The sequence below is a fragment of the Geospiza fortis genome, unplaced genomic scaffold (assembly GCF_000277835.1).
Source record: "Geospiza fortis unplaced genomic scaffold, GeoFor_1.0 scaffold104, whole genome shotgun sequence".
Lineage (NCBI taxonomy): Eukaryota > Metazoa > Chordata > Aves > Passeriformes > Thraupidae > Geospiza > Geospiza fortis.
The window spans coordinates 5,944,913-5,959,392 of NW_005054325.1; the positions used below are offsets into that span (position 1 = coordinate 5,944,913).

The 14,480-nt window shown below is 42.1% G+C and overlaps 1 protein-coding gene across 2 annotated transcripts in view; it reads right to left on the minus strand.

The window, feature by feature from the left end:
• Window positions 1-14,480, minus strand: part of ATXN1 (ataxin 1) — a 155,504-nt gene that overhangs the window by 84,071 nt on the left and 56,953 nt on the right. For both annotated transcript variants that reach the window (XM_031056984.1, XM_005420981.3), the window contains one exon: window positions 669-792. The gene's annotated coding sequence lies outside the window, so the exon portion shown is untranslated. The remainder of the gene's footprint in view (window positions 1-668; window positions 793-14,480) is intronic.

Consider the following 14,480-nt stretch of genomic DNA (forward strand, 5'->3'; position numbering starts at 1 on the left):
TCAAGAAAAAACAATGAACATAAAAATATTCATGCTTTCTCTTTAGCCATCCCTCATGGGAACATTTTTTTTCATTAATACCACAGCTGAATCAAGGTCTTAGTTGAGTGACTGTATTTCCCTAGGAAAGGTGTGCTACTCCTGTTCCCATGAACACAAAGCTCTGAGAGGAGCATTTGTACTGGAAATACTCAAACTAATATACAAAACTGACCATCAGGAGTTTGGAATACCAGAAATAACTACAGAAATAACTACATTTGCATTCCTCTAATTTGAAAGTGGTCAAATAACTTCAACCATTGTGCAAGCATGCATAAAACTCCTGAATCTGACCTGCAGATTCATGGACTGTTAGCCATTGTATTTTTCATTCTTGTTAGGCTACACAGTCCCATGGCCTTCCAGTCCAGGCTCAGATATTTAACTAAAAAGCAATAGCAGTATGACAAATCACTGTAGCAGTCCAAGGAAAAGAAATCCACCATCTTTCCTTAGATAATACTACTCTTCTCCTAAACCCATTAAAAGAAAAAAAATTAGGAGGGAGAGAAATTCAAGTGTTTGGTGCTCAGTGCATCACAGGGAAGAGACCAAACAATACAGGGCAGATACTACCTCCCAAAAGACACAATTGGAAGTATTTGTTATCAGTGCTAGGAACTCACAACATTCACTTTGTTCTTCTTCAGGGAATTCTGGATTATCCTTTAGCATGAAGATTTTTCAGAAGCTGCTGGATTGTTCACAGGTCCTCACTGGCTTTCCTCTTTCAAATAAAGTAAGGTAGAGCTGTAAAACAAAAACAAAACCAAGTAAGAAAGGAAAGCAAGGAACAAAAAAGAGGAAAATCCATAGAGCTGTTTAACAAATGAATAATTGACTCCTACATCTCCTTGATGCAAATGCATTTTTAATGAGCTCCCAAGATGGAGATTCTAGAACAGAGTGAGTGTATGGCAAACACTGATCTAGGACAGGAAGAGTCATTTGCCCTATACACATTATCACAAAAAATTAAAAGCCAGTTTAGAATTCCTGAAGCAGATACACAATTAAAATAGTTCTTGGATACTTCTGTTGTTGTAACAAGAGAAAGAAAAAACTACTTGGAGTTGCTGTTTAGAAGAGTGTCTGCAAACAAAGTCCACAATGAGAGATCCACACAGGAAAATTTTTGTTCTCAATGAACTCCTCCAAGGAAATGCAAACACCTATCTATTTCCATGGTTATCTGCAATATTAAAACAGAGGAGTACTGAATCCAAAAACACACACACGTTCTTTCTGTTCCTTAGTAGGAAGTATTTTTCATATTTGAGATTTTTAATATTGTGTGGTTCTTTCATTGATTTTTTTGGACAAAATTTAATTGTGGAACAACTCTCAATTTTTTTTTTTTAACCTACCACACAAGGTATCAGACTATCCTCAGCCTTTTTATAGGGGTCTGAGGAAACTGCTGGGTTTCATTTTTATATGAACCCCACACAGAACACTTAAAATTCAGGGTGTATTTCCACAGGCCCCACACTGAACTTTTTTCCTTGAGCCAGGTTCCCATCTCCTTGTGCTTCCCAAATTCTTAGTTTCACTTTGTGCCACCAACATTTCCTACCTCCTTAATGTAAGGCTTCTCAAACATTTCACATGTCACTTGAGGGTTTGTGCACATGGATCCCATCCTACCAGCCTTATGGTAGAATCTATGCCCTCATATCAAAAACATGTGCAGGACCAAACTCTACCCCTTAGACAGCGCAAACTCTCTTCTCTTGTTGGAGGAAACGAGGCAATCCAGAAACTTATTCATTTGACCTATCAAGCATCTGGTTTAGGACAGAATGATTCACTCTCTAGAAAGGTCTGGCTCTCTCCATAAAGTGAGTCTAGACACTGAGCTCAGATGGGATGGCTACATATGAATGCAGATGAATCTCACACTATGTGGAGGCAGGAAACAAGTCAGACAGATGGACAAGCACAGTTCATGGGTGAAGAGCAGAGGGAATACAGTGCAATGATAAAAAAAGTTGCTATTCAAGAGAAGTTTACACCTATGACTGTTTTAGTTGAACATGCAAAGCAACAACAACAAAACCTTCCAAAGCCCAAAGCAGTATCTGCCCAGCTGATCCAGTTTTGATGTAAGATTACTCCTGGATTTACTGGCTCAGGCTAAGCCCTCATGGAGCAGCCTCTGTAAACAGCATCCAGCTGGCTGGGACTTGGGCAGGCACCTGGCAATGATGACGACAGTGACCAGTAGTCTCAAGGCACAGGTGTCTTTGTCCTCTCCCTGATGGACTGTAGCAATGCAAGATATCTGTTACAAAAATCTTCCCAATTTAAGACACAGTAGTTTCTTAGGAGCTACAACTCCTGTGTGACAGAGGCACAGCTACCTCAAGAGCCTTCAGATACCCAGGCCCTGGCTATACTTCCAAGACTTTGGTCAACAACCTCTCTCCTCTACTGAAGTGGGACTCCACTGCTTATCTGACAGAGAATCCCACCATCAGACATAGTCTCACAAGATTTTTAACTTTAGAAAGCAGGCCAAAGAGAGAAAAATAACAAAGACCTATTTTTAAAAAAAGTCCTTGAAACTTTGCTTAAAAGCAAACCAATTTATTTTCAAGCCATTTATTTTTTCTTTAAATTACGAGAATCTCAAAATTAAAAAACCTCCATCTCAGCTAAAAATACTCAAACCATTTTGCTTCTAAGTGTTAAAATTAAAGATTTCAGCATTTGCAAATTATTTATGGGGTTTTTCCCCAATAATTTGGCAACCCTCAGAACTGCAACTTTAATTCTTATCCCTTGTCATTTTGCATTCAGGGGAACCTTCAAATGGAGTCCAAATGACTGTGAGAAAATATTTAGCTTTTTCAACAAAAATCAATTGTTGGCTTCCAATTATTTTTAATAAGACCAGAGAAGTTTACCCCTTGCAAACTCCTGCTTGGGTAGACTCCTGAGAGCCTCCCTGGAGAGTCAGCTGTGTGTAACCCTGGGCTGACACCTACCACACTCAGTGACTACATCCTTCTCTATCTTCAACAAGTGGGATTAGGATTTTGATTCTGTTCAAGTTAGCAAGGCTCCAACTGCCCAAACCAGGGCTTTGATCACTGAATATCAATGAATCAGGAGCAAGGCTGCTTGCTAGCTATGCAGTGACCTTGTTGTCGGCCTGGAACGTGTCTTGCAGATCCCAGCACAGGGACACAGGAACAGGCCACAAGCAGCACCTGCGCAACACAGGGCAGTGGCGGTACTCTGGGGCAGACACCTTCTCCCTGTGCTCACATTTCACAGGAAAGATGACATGAAGCAAGGTAGCTTACACCTCAGGCAAAAACAGGGGCAAGAGACCTTGTATTTACCACAGGGTGCCTTTGTACCATGCACACAGCCAGTTATTATGGAGGAGATTATGCACTATAAATTCACAAGCTAGTTTAATTTGCTACAACTTGCTCACTTGACCTTACCCATAGGCACTTCACTCTGTGAGAGCCAAGGCATGTCTGCTTCCAAATGTTCCCAGGCACTTTTATGCTTAAGATTTAAAGATAGCATAGCACAAAATTCAGGATGCATGGAGACATGCTGCTTCTTGAAGCACAACCCTCACCTGAAGAGCAGAGCCCTCAGTCCCTAACTGGGACAATCCTTTTGCTATGCAGATCTGATGGGCTATGATGACATGCTCTTCATGGAATATGTAAAACAGTCATAACTTTGAGGGGCCAGCAGAGAAAGCTGGTTCACAGTACAATCAGGTCTTAACCAGACTTTGTGACTGAAGTTTCCACAGGAGAACAAATCATTATCACGTACACGGTTACCGATCACATCTCCGCTATAAATGGGAAGCGTTACCAAGGAAGCTGTTTCTTCATGGTCCCACAGCATTACGGTTACTCAAATATCACAGCAGAGCCCTGTCTTTGAGAGCTAAAAAGGACACTGTGCTGATAGTTTAGAAGTGTAATTGAGACATGAACAGATCTCAAGTCAAAGAACATGGAAGTACTTCTCGGGAGTATTTTGAGACTAAAATTGGACCCCAGGGCAATCAACAAATAAGGACTGTAGTACAAGTGAGCAACTGCAAATTGGCAAAACCTGAAAACCAGAAGTTGGCTACGTGCAATATCCTGTATTTATTCCAAGAAAAGGTCATGCTCTCCCATTTTGCTTTGAAGATCAGGCAGTGAGAGATTACCATTTTACTAGTCCTTTCCTGCAGGTTTTTAATTGTCATCCCTTGCTCTCTTGCATGACATAATTTGGTTTCCCTAATTCACAAATCAGCATAAGCCAATAAAACTGTTTAAGAGACGGGAGCCTTGTGCCCAAGTTGTTTCGTTGTTCGCTATTATCCCTCAACTAATCCTTCAACTCAAATAAAACCATAATTCATTTCCTGCTTTATTCTCCCTCTACATGAAATAGTTTCAGACAGGTTCAATCCTGCCTCACTGCAAATGGGAAAGGCGAGGTTTTATCTTCCTGGAGCGTGCATGATTTCAATTACCTAATACGTGTATCATCTATCATGTCAGGAAAGAACTTCTAAATTATTTTCAATAAGTTTAGCTGACTTTACGCAACGAGAAAATATTTTAATGGAAATAAATTTGAAAAAAAGGAAAAAAAAAAAAAAGAAACCACAAATCAGCAAAGAATTTACTGTCTTTTAAATTTCAAGTTAATAAAAGCTTCTCTAAACCAGCCATTCCAAACTTTGCCCATCTGAAAATCTTCTGACATTTTGTCTAGTGTATAAAGGCTGCTGCTGATGTTCTGCTAGTGTAAAAATTACTTAAATCCCAATTATGTCTAAAATTAAGGCTATGGTGAAGCAATATCACCTTAGGACAGAAGAGGTTTTGTTTGCATAAAACAGGCAGGCATCACTCTGATTTCTGTTTAGCATCCATTACTCATCTGAAGCTTGATCCTCCAAGGCTTTGTCATGTAAACAAACATTTCCCATGGCTTTGCATGTGGTCCACAGTGAAATGCCCAACTTCACAAGATATTACATCCACTTTGTGCAGGGTGAATAACTGTATCTGGGTGCATGGGAACAGTAAATCAAGTTGTTAGCACTTTGCATATCCTGCAGGTCCTAAACCAGAAAAACAGGATGCAAGATCATGGGGCTCAGACAAGGAAGCAATCCATCCTGCCCCACGATTTGCAGCAGAGGGAAGAACTTCTATGTTGCCTTCCCCAGCTCTGTGAACATGGGACATCCCAGCCCAGCACGTCTTTCCTGTGTGAAAAGCATCTCCAATGTGAGTATTACTCAGAGGGAAAATGCAGGACAGGGACATCTACCTGTGAACAGCACAGAGATGGGAGCAGCACATGGGGCTGAAAAGGGCAAGGCTGCAGCTCCAGTGCAGGAGCCACTACTGAAGATGGCCACTGACTGTGCACAACTAACGTTAGCTGTGAGTCATCTAGAAATCAGTGTCCTGAGATTTAATCTAAAGACCATTATTCATCGTTGCTTCACCCACAGCAGGTATTTTTCAGGACTTAAGGCTCAAGTAAACCACCCCTCATTTTAGCATTAGCCTATGCAAACAGACTGAGAGCTTTTAGCAGTACTCACTGGACTCATCTGCCCTTCCAAACCTCTTCATCTGGAAACCATGGAAGTAACTTTTCTCTCAGAGCGATCTGCACTGCTCTTGTTACCCATTCCCTACCTCAACACCTTTGAACAAGTGATTGGAAAACAGATGAAAGTTCATCACTGCAGTTGTACTTGGGAAGAAATGCAAAACAGCTCAAATTCCCTCTCCATTTACATGATGTCTAATAACAATACAAACACAAATCTAACTAGGACCTCAGAGACATCACTTTTACACAAATAACAGCAATCACAACCATACTCCTTATTTATACTTCACTAATACCCAGTTTTTACAAAAAGGCATGAGGTTAGACTGTGCTTAGCCCTGTGCTTCACTTAGTGGGCTCAGTATCCAAGTTCCACGTGATTTTCCTCCAGAAAGAGAGTGCAGCATAAGGTATTAAAATAGCAAGCCAAGAGGTGGGCTGTGGTTGCAACACACAATGCCACCAGGTGAAAACTAAGAGGAGCTTGTTCAGGTTGTTTTGTCTAAGCATGAACAGTGCAGAACCACAAGAAGAAAAATACCTCACAAATACCTCCTATCAGATGTCAATGATGTACTTCTTAATAAAAATCCATCACCTTATTCACATCAGCACCCCCTATTTGCCACTTTTTTATGGCTATCAAAGCAAGAATACTGGTGGGTGCAGGTGGGGGGAATTTCAACACAGATCTACATTTCTCTAAGGATGCCAATTTTCTTCGTTCTCATACAGAGGTTTAAAGTAAAAACAACTCTGTTGCCTGCGTACTTGTAACACAGCAATTTCTACAGGTCTTCTGAGCAGAAGAGATTGAGAAAAGAATGCAAATGGTCCATAATAATTCAGGCTGAGAGCCAGTAATGTTGAACAGATATAAGCAATAATAATAACCACTCTGGATGCTTCTGTTACATGACATAAATATTTCTCTTTTGCTTTTATGGAAGCTATTATGCAAAAAATGCAGCTCAGCCCTGAGTGGAGACAATGAGCCTCCTGCATATTTGAAGAACTGCAGCACCCTATTAACTTGCTACAGATGACAGCAAGCTCAAGGGCCTTCATAACATGTACAGACACCTCTCATACAATGGCTACAGCTCTCGTGCAAAGATGGTGTTGAAAGGAGAATCCAAATTATGTGAGTTGCAAACAGTAGCAGCACCAAAAGCAATGGCTGAGATTCTGTTTAAGTGCAGTTATTTTAAGTAGCCGGAGACAAAACCTCCTGAAGAAGATTGGTAATGCTACAACCCAGAAAACCAGAGAAGAGGCTTGATCTCTGGTGAGAGCAGCCATTCCAGGAGATGCCCACAGTACCAACACCCTGGTGCCAGTAAGATCTGAGTTTGGGCCATGGCCTTTGCCTCACTGGGCTCAGCCATGGGTGCCCAGAGCTACTCATCTGCTACTTACACAGTTTTCAGGGAGCAGCCTCCCCATCTCCTCTACCTGTGCAGCACGCAGGGTTGAGGAGGACCCAGCTTACACCAGCTGCCAGGCTGGGGGACAGGTGCAGGCACGAACAATGCCACCACGTGAGCTTGGCTTCCTTAGGAACCAGCCCAGAACGCACCCTTAACCTTCTCCCCACTTCCAGTGCCGCCACGTCTTCTGCGCTGCTGATGCAACGTGATACGGAGCTGGAAAACAAAGGCACTATTGACCAACTTTTCTGCAGGATTAAGATGACTATGCTGGTTTACAACAAAGATTTCAACAATTTCGACACCCAGCGCTAAGAAACAGGAACACGGCTTGGCAGTAATTCCAGAGATTACCTGTTGAAACATTAATGACAAACATCTTTTGATGTGGGCTGCTTTATGTGGTGCAGAAGACAGTGCTGTAATTATGCATTTCCTTTCTATGAATCTAGTATTTAACAGTAGAGCATTACTGGGGGGGCTGCACACGTGTACGTTTGTGCGTGTGTGTGTGTGTGTGTGTGTGTGTGTGTATGTGTGTGTGTGTGTGTGTGTGTGTCAGGAAATACTCCACAGCTGAGCCTGCAATTTACCAGGGTGGCTGCACGTAGTAAATCTGCAACAGGGGGGAGCTCAGCCGTCTCATTCATCCTGCACCAAGCAGAGGGCTAAAACAATTGCCACGCTTAAGACAAATGTCAGTGTGAGTCATACCAGCCGGAGCGCAAACATGTTTGCTGTCGGGTGAGTCAGAATATCACATCGTGAATTCACAAATCTTCCTATAAATAATAATTTCTGAAATTGTTGCATTTCTTTATTACAGTGGAATTTTAAGTACGATGCCAAATCTATAAAGGCTTTTCTGACTACAAAGAAAATGTTTTTTCTCCCATTCCCTTTTGCTTCTTATTGCGTGTATCTGCCTACAGTAGTAGGCTGCCTATGGTACCTGAAACGGTAATTGCATTGATTCACACTCAGGAAAATGCAAGCATGGCTCAAAATAGGTCTAAATGAGAGACAGCCCCTGTCCCCCTAAAAAAAAACCAAAAAAACTAAATATAAGCAGTAGGACCTCTCACTTACTGGATATGCTTTCTACATCTTTTCTGATGCCGTAATTCTGACAAGCTTTAGCATGTTCAGCACTCAGAGAAAAATAACGTCATGCTGGCATGAGACACAGAGCAGCTGAGAAAAGGGGTGAGAAATGCTGGAGAAGTGGTGAGAGAGGCCAGGGCAGCATGGTGCATGTGAGCAAGGAGGGGCTGTGCCTGCACTGTGCTTCACAGTGTGAGCACCCACAGCTAAAGCACCGTCCCTGCTTCAGGGAGCACTCAGCCTTAATACAGCGTGCAGGGACCATTCCTCCCCACAAATACAAACGCACCTGGTAACAAAAGTAATGCACTGTAATGATTGGCAATGATTATCCTTGACTGCCTCTAATTCAAGAAAGTATCTGAATCAGAAGTTATGCAAGTGCCTTTTGAAACAGGGCTGAACTCCAGGATATGACCAAATTTATGCAGGAGAGTCCTGATAAAGATATGTGTCGTGTCTGTGAGTAAGGGGAGGAAAGTGTTTTGGGTAAGGTTTCTGGGGGGGGGGTGTTTCTAACTTGATTTTCAGTTGGGAATTTATTCTCATCTTACATGAAAGGGAATTAATACATATACAAATCTCCTTACATCAAATCAAGACAGTCTTGCTTTCGTCTAATTGTTTTGTGGAATAACCACTCAGAAGTTCATTTCTTTTATCTTTCTCAAACAAAATAAAAGGCCTTTTAGAAAAAAATTATTGCTAAAACAATGAAATCCTCCTGGGAATGACTTCGTTATGGAAATCAAGTGACAGTTTCTTTTATCTAGCCAAGCAGCAAGTCTGCATTTATAAAAGGCATTCTATGCACGAAGTACAGTGAGTAGGAGGACATGAAAATGCTATTTTTAAACTAGATTTCAGCGTTCCTCCCATACAGATTTCCTGGACTAATAACAGCAACAACAATAATGATAATTAATAATGCCAAAAAAGGAGTATCATCTTAAAGGTGAGTGGCATGTGAGAAAGCAAACTGTAGTTAAGGACTTGTAAGATTTAGGGACAAATGTAAGGTCCTTTCAAATAAACTGGCATTGGGCCATGAATTCACAGGATTTGAGATTTGCTCCCTAAATTTCATACTGCAATTTTTTTTCAAAAAAAGGCAATAAATTATGTGCAGCATATGCTGCATGTCTACCATTTGTTTTCTTGCAGCAATTGTTATTTTCAGAAACACCACTAAATGAGAAGTTAACTGTAGAGCTGTTGCTATCACTGTTTTTGGGTAAGTGACCATGGCAGCTTTTAGAGCTGGGGAAGAAAAGGAAAAAGCCCTGAGAAAATCCAGGGCCAAGCAATATTTTCAAATGCAACAAGAATAAGCGTATGATGCAGACTTTGACCCAAAGCTTAAAAGAAGACACTGTAAAGATCCTTTTCTGCTTTGCTGACCTCTGGACCTGTCTCTTAGGACACTCACAGAGAAAAGAAGTTGAATTAACAAATACAGAGAAAGTGTGGGTCAAATCCTTCCTCTCTGCCAGGAATACCTGTCTCCACCACCAAAATTGCTTGGAGTGCAATTTTCTGAGGGCAGAAGTTAGCCACGATTACCAGAAGATTGTTACTCAATTCTGCTATTGTCTACCAGTGGTAATTAGAATAACCAAGAACACAAACAAGAATAATAAAAATGAATGAAAGTGAGCAGGCAGTAACAAAATGCCTGGGACACCGAGGTGCAGCGTGAAACCCACTGGAGCACTGGCACTCGAGAGTGACCCAGCATTAGGAAGCCCCCATTTCCCACAAGATGAGAGCAAGGCAGAGAAATCACACATGCTGTCTGTCCCTCTCTTACACTCAGCAGCTCTAACACAAACACACTCTGTAGTCTGGCACTGACTCAAGTTTCAAACTCAGGAGCACCCCCAAAACACGTGCCTGCACACAACCCCTGCTCATTCCCTGGCTCATGCTGGTACCATGTGGTACCAATCTTGTCCAAGTGATTTTCATCCATGTTTTTAATGCAGGACAAACCCCTCACCAGCAGTAGCACAAAACGTGGAGAAGCAGTCTTGGCATGCTACCAACCCAGTGAAAAATCCGCCACCTAGCTAAATCAGGTATGGTCTGTTTCTGAAAGGTATTATTTAAGGAGCATTCAGGGTATGTTTGGAAGCATTTCCACTCTCTCACTCTCCTACAAGACAAATCTTCATGTCATTAACCTTTATTTGCCTTTTAAACAGTAAAATGTAAGTCTGTTAAACCACAGAGTTCCAATTTGATATTTTGATCATCTCCATCTGCTTAATGGGAAACGTGCAGTGGTAAGAGAGAAAAAAAATAGGTATGACTGGAATAAGTTAGCGCTGTTTTCCTTTTCGTCCAATGCTTGCTGCCAAACATGCTTGCTGCTGGTCACTTGCCTCACTCACTGCCAGCAAGTGCTCAGCTGGGCACGTCACCAATATTTAACCCTCAATAAAATTAAATCACAGTAATGCTTTGCACTCATTTAGGGTTTTACATACCGCAAACACTGTGAAAAAATTAACTGCACACTCTGTAACACACCTGCAAGCTAAATTGAGTATTGTTATTCATACCTTATGCAAAAGAGAATTTCACTGGAGATGGGATAATTGACCTGCCCAAAGCTATGCAACACAGGTGCTCCTGTTTCCTGGTTCTCTCTCTGCCAACAGACCTTTTCTGAAATTCAGAGTGAGTTCTGTCTTCATTTCTGCATCTTTCCGCTGCTGAGGGAAAGCAGGGAACAGGTTTCTGTACCCAGTGGTATGAGTGGTACAGGGCTGCTGTGAGAGCGATTCCTAGCTGCATTGCCTGTGGTGGACCAGAATCAACAGGACTGCAGCAGTGCTGTTTCTACCTCCCCATGGTAAGCGAGGATTAGCTGCAGAAAATTATTTTATCTATATTTGGTCTACAATGATTTACTAATAATTTGGTAAAAGGAACATTAAAGGCCTTTTTCACAAAAGACTACCAAGTTTTAGCTTATCTGGATGTCTTCTAGTACTGCAAGGAGGACAGTAGAGGACTCAGCAGTGCACCACACACTGCTCCTCAGACTGCCTCTCTCTTCCCCTCAACAGTAAAAAAGGGTAGGACCTGAACCAAGGTAAAAACCCTCACATGTCACAGGCTGGACAACAGATTAATGTAGGCAGAGATCCTGTTACAACACCAGCTGTTCCTCCTGCACCATGACCAACAGCCACAGTGCAGGTGAGACCCAACCACGCTCACTGCATTAGAAATTAAAGGCTTTTTCCTGTGAAAGATCTGTAAGCTTATGTGCAGTGACATGATTAAAGCAGAAACATTAACTACCAGCCCTACCAGTGGATGCAATCGTCCCAGTTCGAAAGAGGGCTTTTACTGGCAAAGCTCATCCCCGTTCACAGACCAAGTAAACCCTACCTTTGATCAAAGCAGTTAAGACTGGAAAAGCACTTGAACACACTGATCAGCTCCTGAGCTAGGACAAGGTTAAGGAGAGGGGTTTATCTCTCACAACCTCTCACTTTTAACCACGTTTGGTTGGGTCAGAGCCAACTTGGCATAACCAGATCCTCAGCCCAAGCTGCAGGTTTTGATTGCCCTCAAACTGTAGCTCAAGCCAAAGCCTCTTTAGCTATCACACCTAAGAGCACGGCCACCCCTGCAGATCAGCAGATGAGCTCCATAGTTTAAGTGGATTAACTGTGTTGAACAACCTTGCTACATTCAGTTCCCCTACTCAGTGCTCCAGCTTCAGTCACCAGTGATCTTTTCTACAGCTGCTCCAGGAGGTTTCGCTGCAGAGGACAGAGCTGGGCTAAGCAGAAGCTTATGCTGTCCCCAGGCTATAGGAGAAAGACAAGCTTGGAGGTTGGGCTCTGTGGACTCCCCAAGGAGCTCAGGGAGCCAGTAGTGTTCTTAGAAAATCACCCCCTCCCACGCCATCTCTGGCACCAGAGTTTGGGGTTGGCTTCCCACTACATTGTGTGACTAGGATGAAAAATATAAGCCTAACACAGCACACACCACCTTCTCAGGACTTCTTATGAAAAATCCTCAGCAGTGGCACACAGCAGAGCAGTGCATAAACCACCACAGCAGCAGGATGCTCTCCTTTATATCACCTATCTTAGTCTGAGAGGAACAGCCTCTGCACTGTTTAGCAGCTACAAATCTCTGTTCCTGTAAACCTCCCAAATTCCCAGGTACACCATTATCCTTCTCTCAGCCACTCCTCCCAAAGGCAGCAGGCAGAAGTGTGGCTAACAGAGCATAATCATTGTGAAGTTGTAACAGTGTGGGGGAATGTGGCAATTCATGGAAAATATCTTCGACCAAAAGGCAATTAGCAGTGAGTCTAAATGCAGCAGCAGAAGGGAGTGGTTTCCTAACAAAACAAGCCCTGTTAAAAAAACCAAAAAAACCTCACTCTAATACTTGATTTCCTCAAACAAGCAGCATTCTCAGGACATTGAAAGCATGTGGAAAAAAATAGCTCTGTGAAGCTTTCTGTAAAGATTATTCTTTACAGACACATTTGGCAGCCCTTTCTGCTCTGTCTCCTAATGCTATTGAGTATAACTATGTTAAGTCAATAAGCAAAGCCACTCAAAGGGGTTTTTTTGAGGTTTTCTAGGCCAAGAGAGGAAGCAGTGCAATAGGAAAGTTTTCAGAAGTGGGAGTTGTGCCTGCCTTGCTTTTAATTGTAGTGAAACTGTCAACCTCTGCGTTGTGTTTCAAGACTTTACACTTCAAAATCATTCCCTCTGTGCTTTGAATTGCTATACTTTTAAGCTAACTACTTCTGAAAGTGCTGTTTAAGAAATGACATCTTCAACCACATTTAACATCGAGAATAAATCTAAATTTGCAAAGTCTTATTGGGTCCCTGCAAAAGTGTAGTTTTTTTATTGCACTTGACAGCCAATCTCTTTCTAAAGTATCTGTGCAGAAATTTAGTTTAAATTACTTCATATCAAGACATTTAAGAGAAAATGAGGGGTTGCTATAAGTTAAAAATAATTATGCTCTTTTTACCTTAGATAAAAAAAATCACCAATATTCAAGCAGCAAACAGCATCAAAACCAATTAGTAACCTTACAACCTACCTCTCTGCAGGCATGTATTTCAGAATTCTCTCCAAACACACGTGGCTAAAACAACTGAACAAGACTGACTTGCTTTCTCCCTTGTAAACCACAAAAAGTGGAAACAGGTTTAGGGACTATAGTGAGAATTACCGGCCCTAACTGCCTCTGGAAGGATGTTCTCTGCCAAACTGCAGGGACCTGAGGGAACCTTGAGCTTTCCAAGTGCTCCTGCACACATTTGAATATCAGGGTAATTAGAAGGCCATGCTCCTTTCATGCTGTCATGAAACACAGAATATTTATGTTGCTTCAGCTTTAATGATTTTAAAATATGGAAGATCATTTCAGTAGAGTCAAAGCAGAATCAGTAATGCTCAGATATATTTACACTCTGTTGCTCAGTGTGGTAAAACTAATTCACGGTAAATGTTTACTGCTAAATTCTTGGGGAGACGGAATAGGCAAGTAAGCAGCTCAGAACGTGCAGGCTCAGTCAGCTCAGTCAGGAGAAGCTATTTTCTACCTAGTGTGACAATGCCCAGCACAAGGAGACACCAAGAATGACTCCACTTCCCAAGTAATACTTTCACCAAGAAGAAAATTATACTGTACCTTGTGGGGCTGAACAACTTTGAAGCATTATCTTGAGGTCTGCCAAAGCTGTTCCAGATGCCAGGCTTCAATTTAAGCCCATCTGTTTTTCATATCTTTCTCCCAGACTGCCGTCTCCCCAGTTTAAAGGAGCACAGCACACTACTTAACCTGCAGAAAAAAGCTCCTACCATTGCTCAGGAATGACTCCCCTCCACAGCATTTGGAAATCACACTGGTCACCTTGCAAGGAAGTCCCACCCCACTCCTTGCTCAGATGGATGCTTGGCTAGGACAAGCTGAGGGGCTACAAACAAGCTCCTGCATTGGCACTGGTTATTTCTGCACTTGAGAAGGAAGGGTATGTGGCCTTCCCTCTGCATTCTGCTCATCATCATTTCTCCATGCATGGATATGATTCCTCCTCACCTCTTCCCAAATTAAAACAAAACCAAAAACAAACAAACAAAAAAACCAAAACAAAAAAACACCACCCCCCCAAAAAGCAATCAAACAAACAAACAAACAAAAACACAAACCAAAAACTGTAACCCAACAGGAGCAGTGATGGCAGAGAGCCTTCTACTCCAAACTCCAGCACCATCTCAGGCAAGAAGTAAGGAAATATAG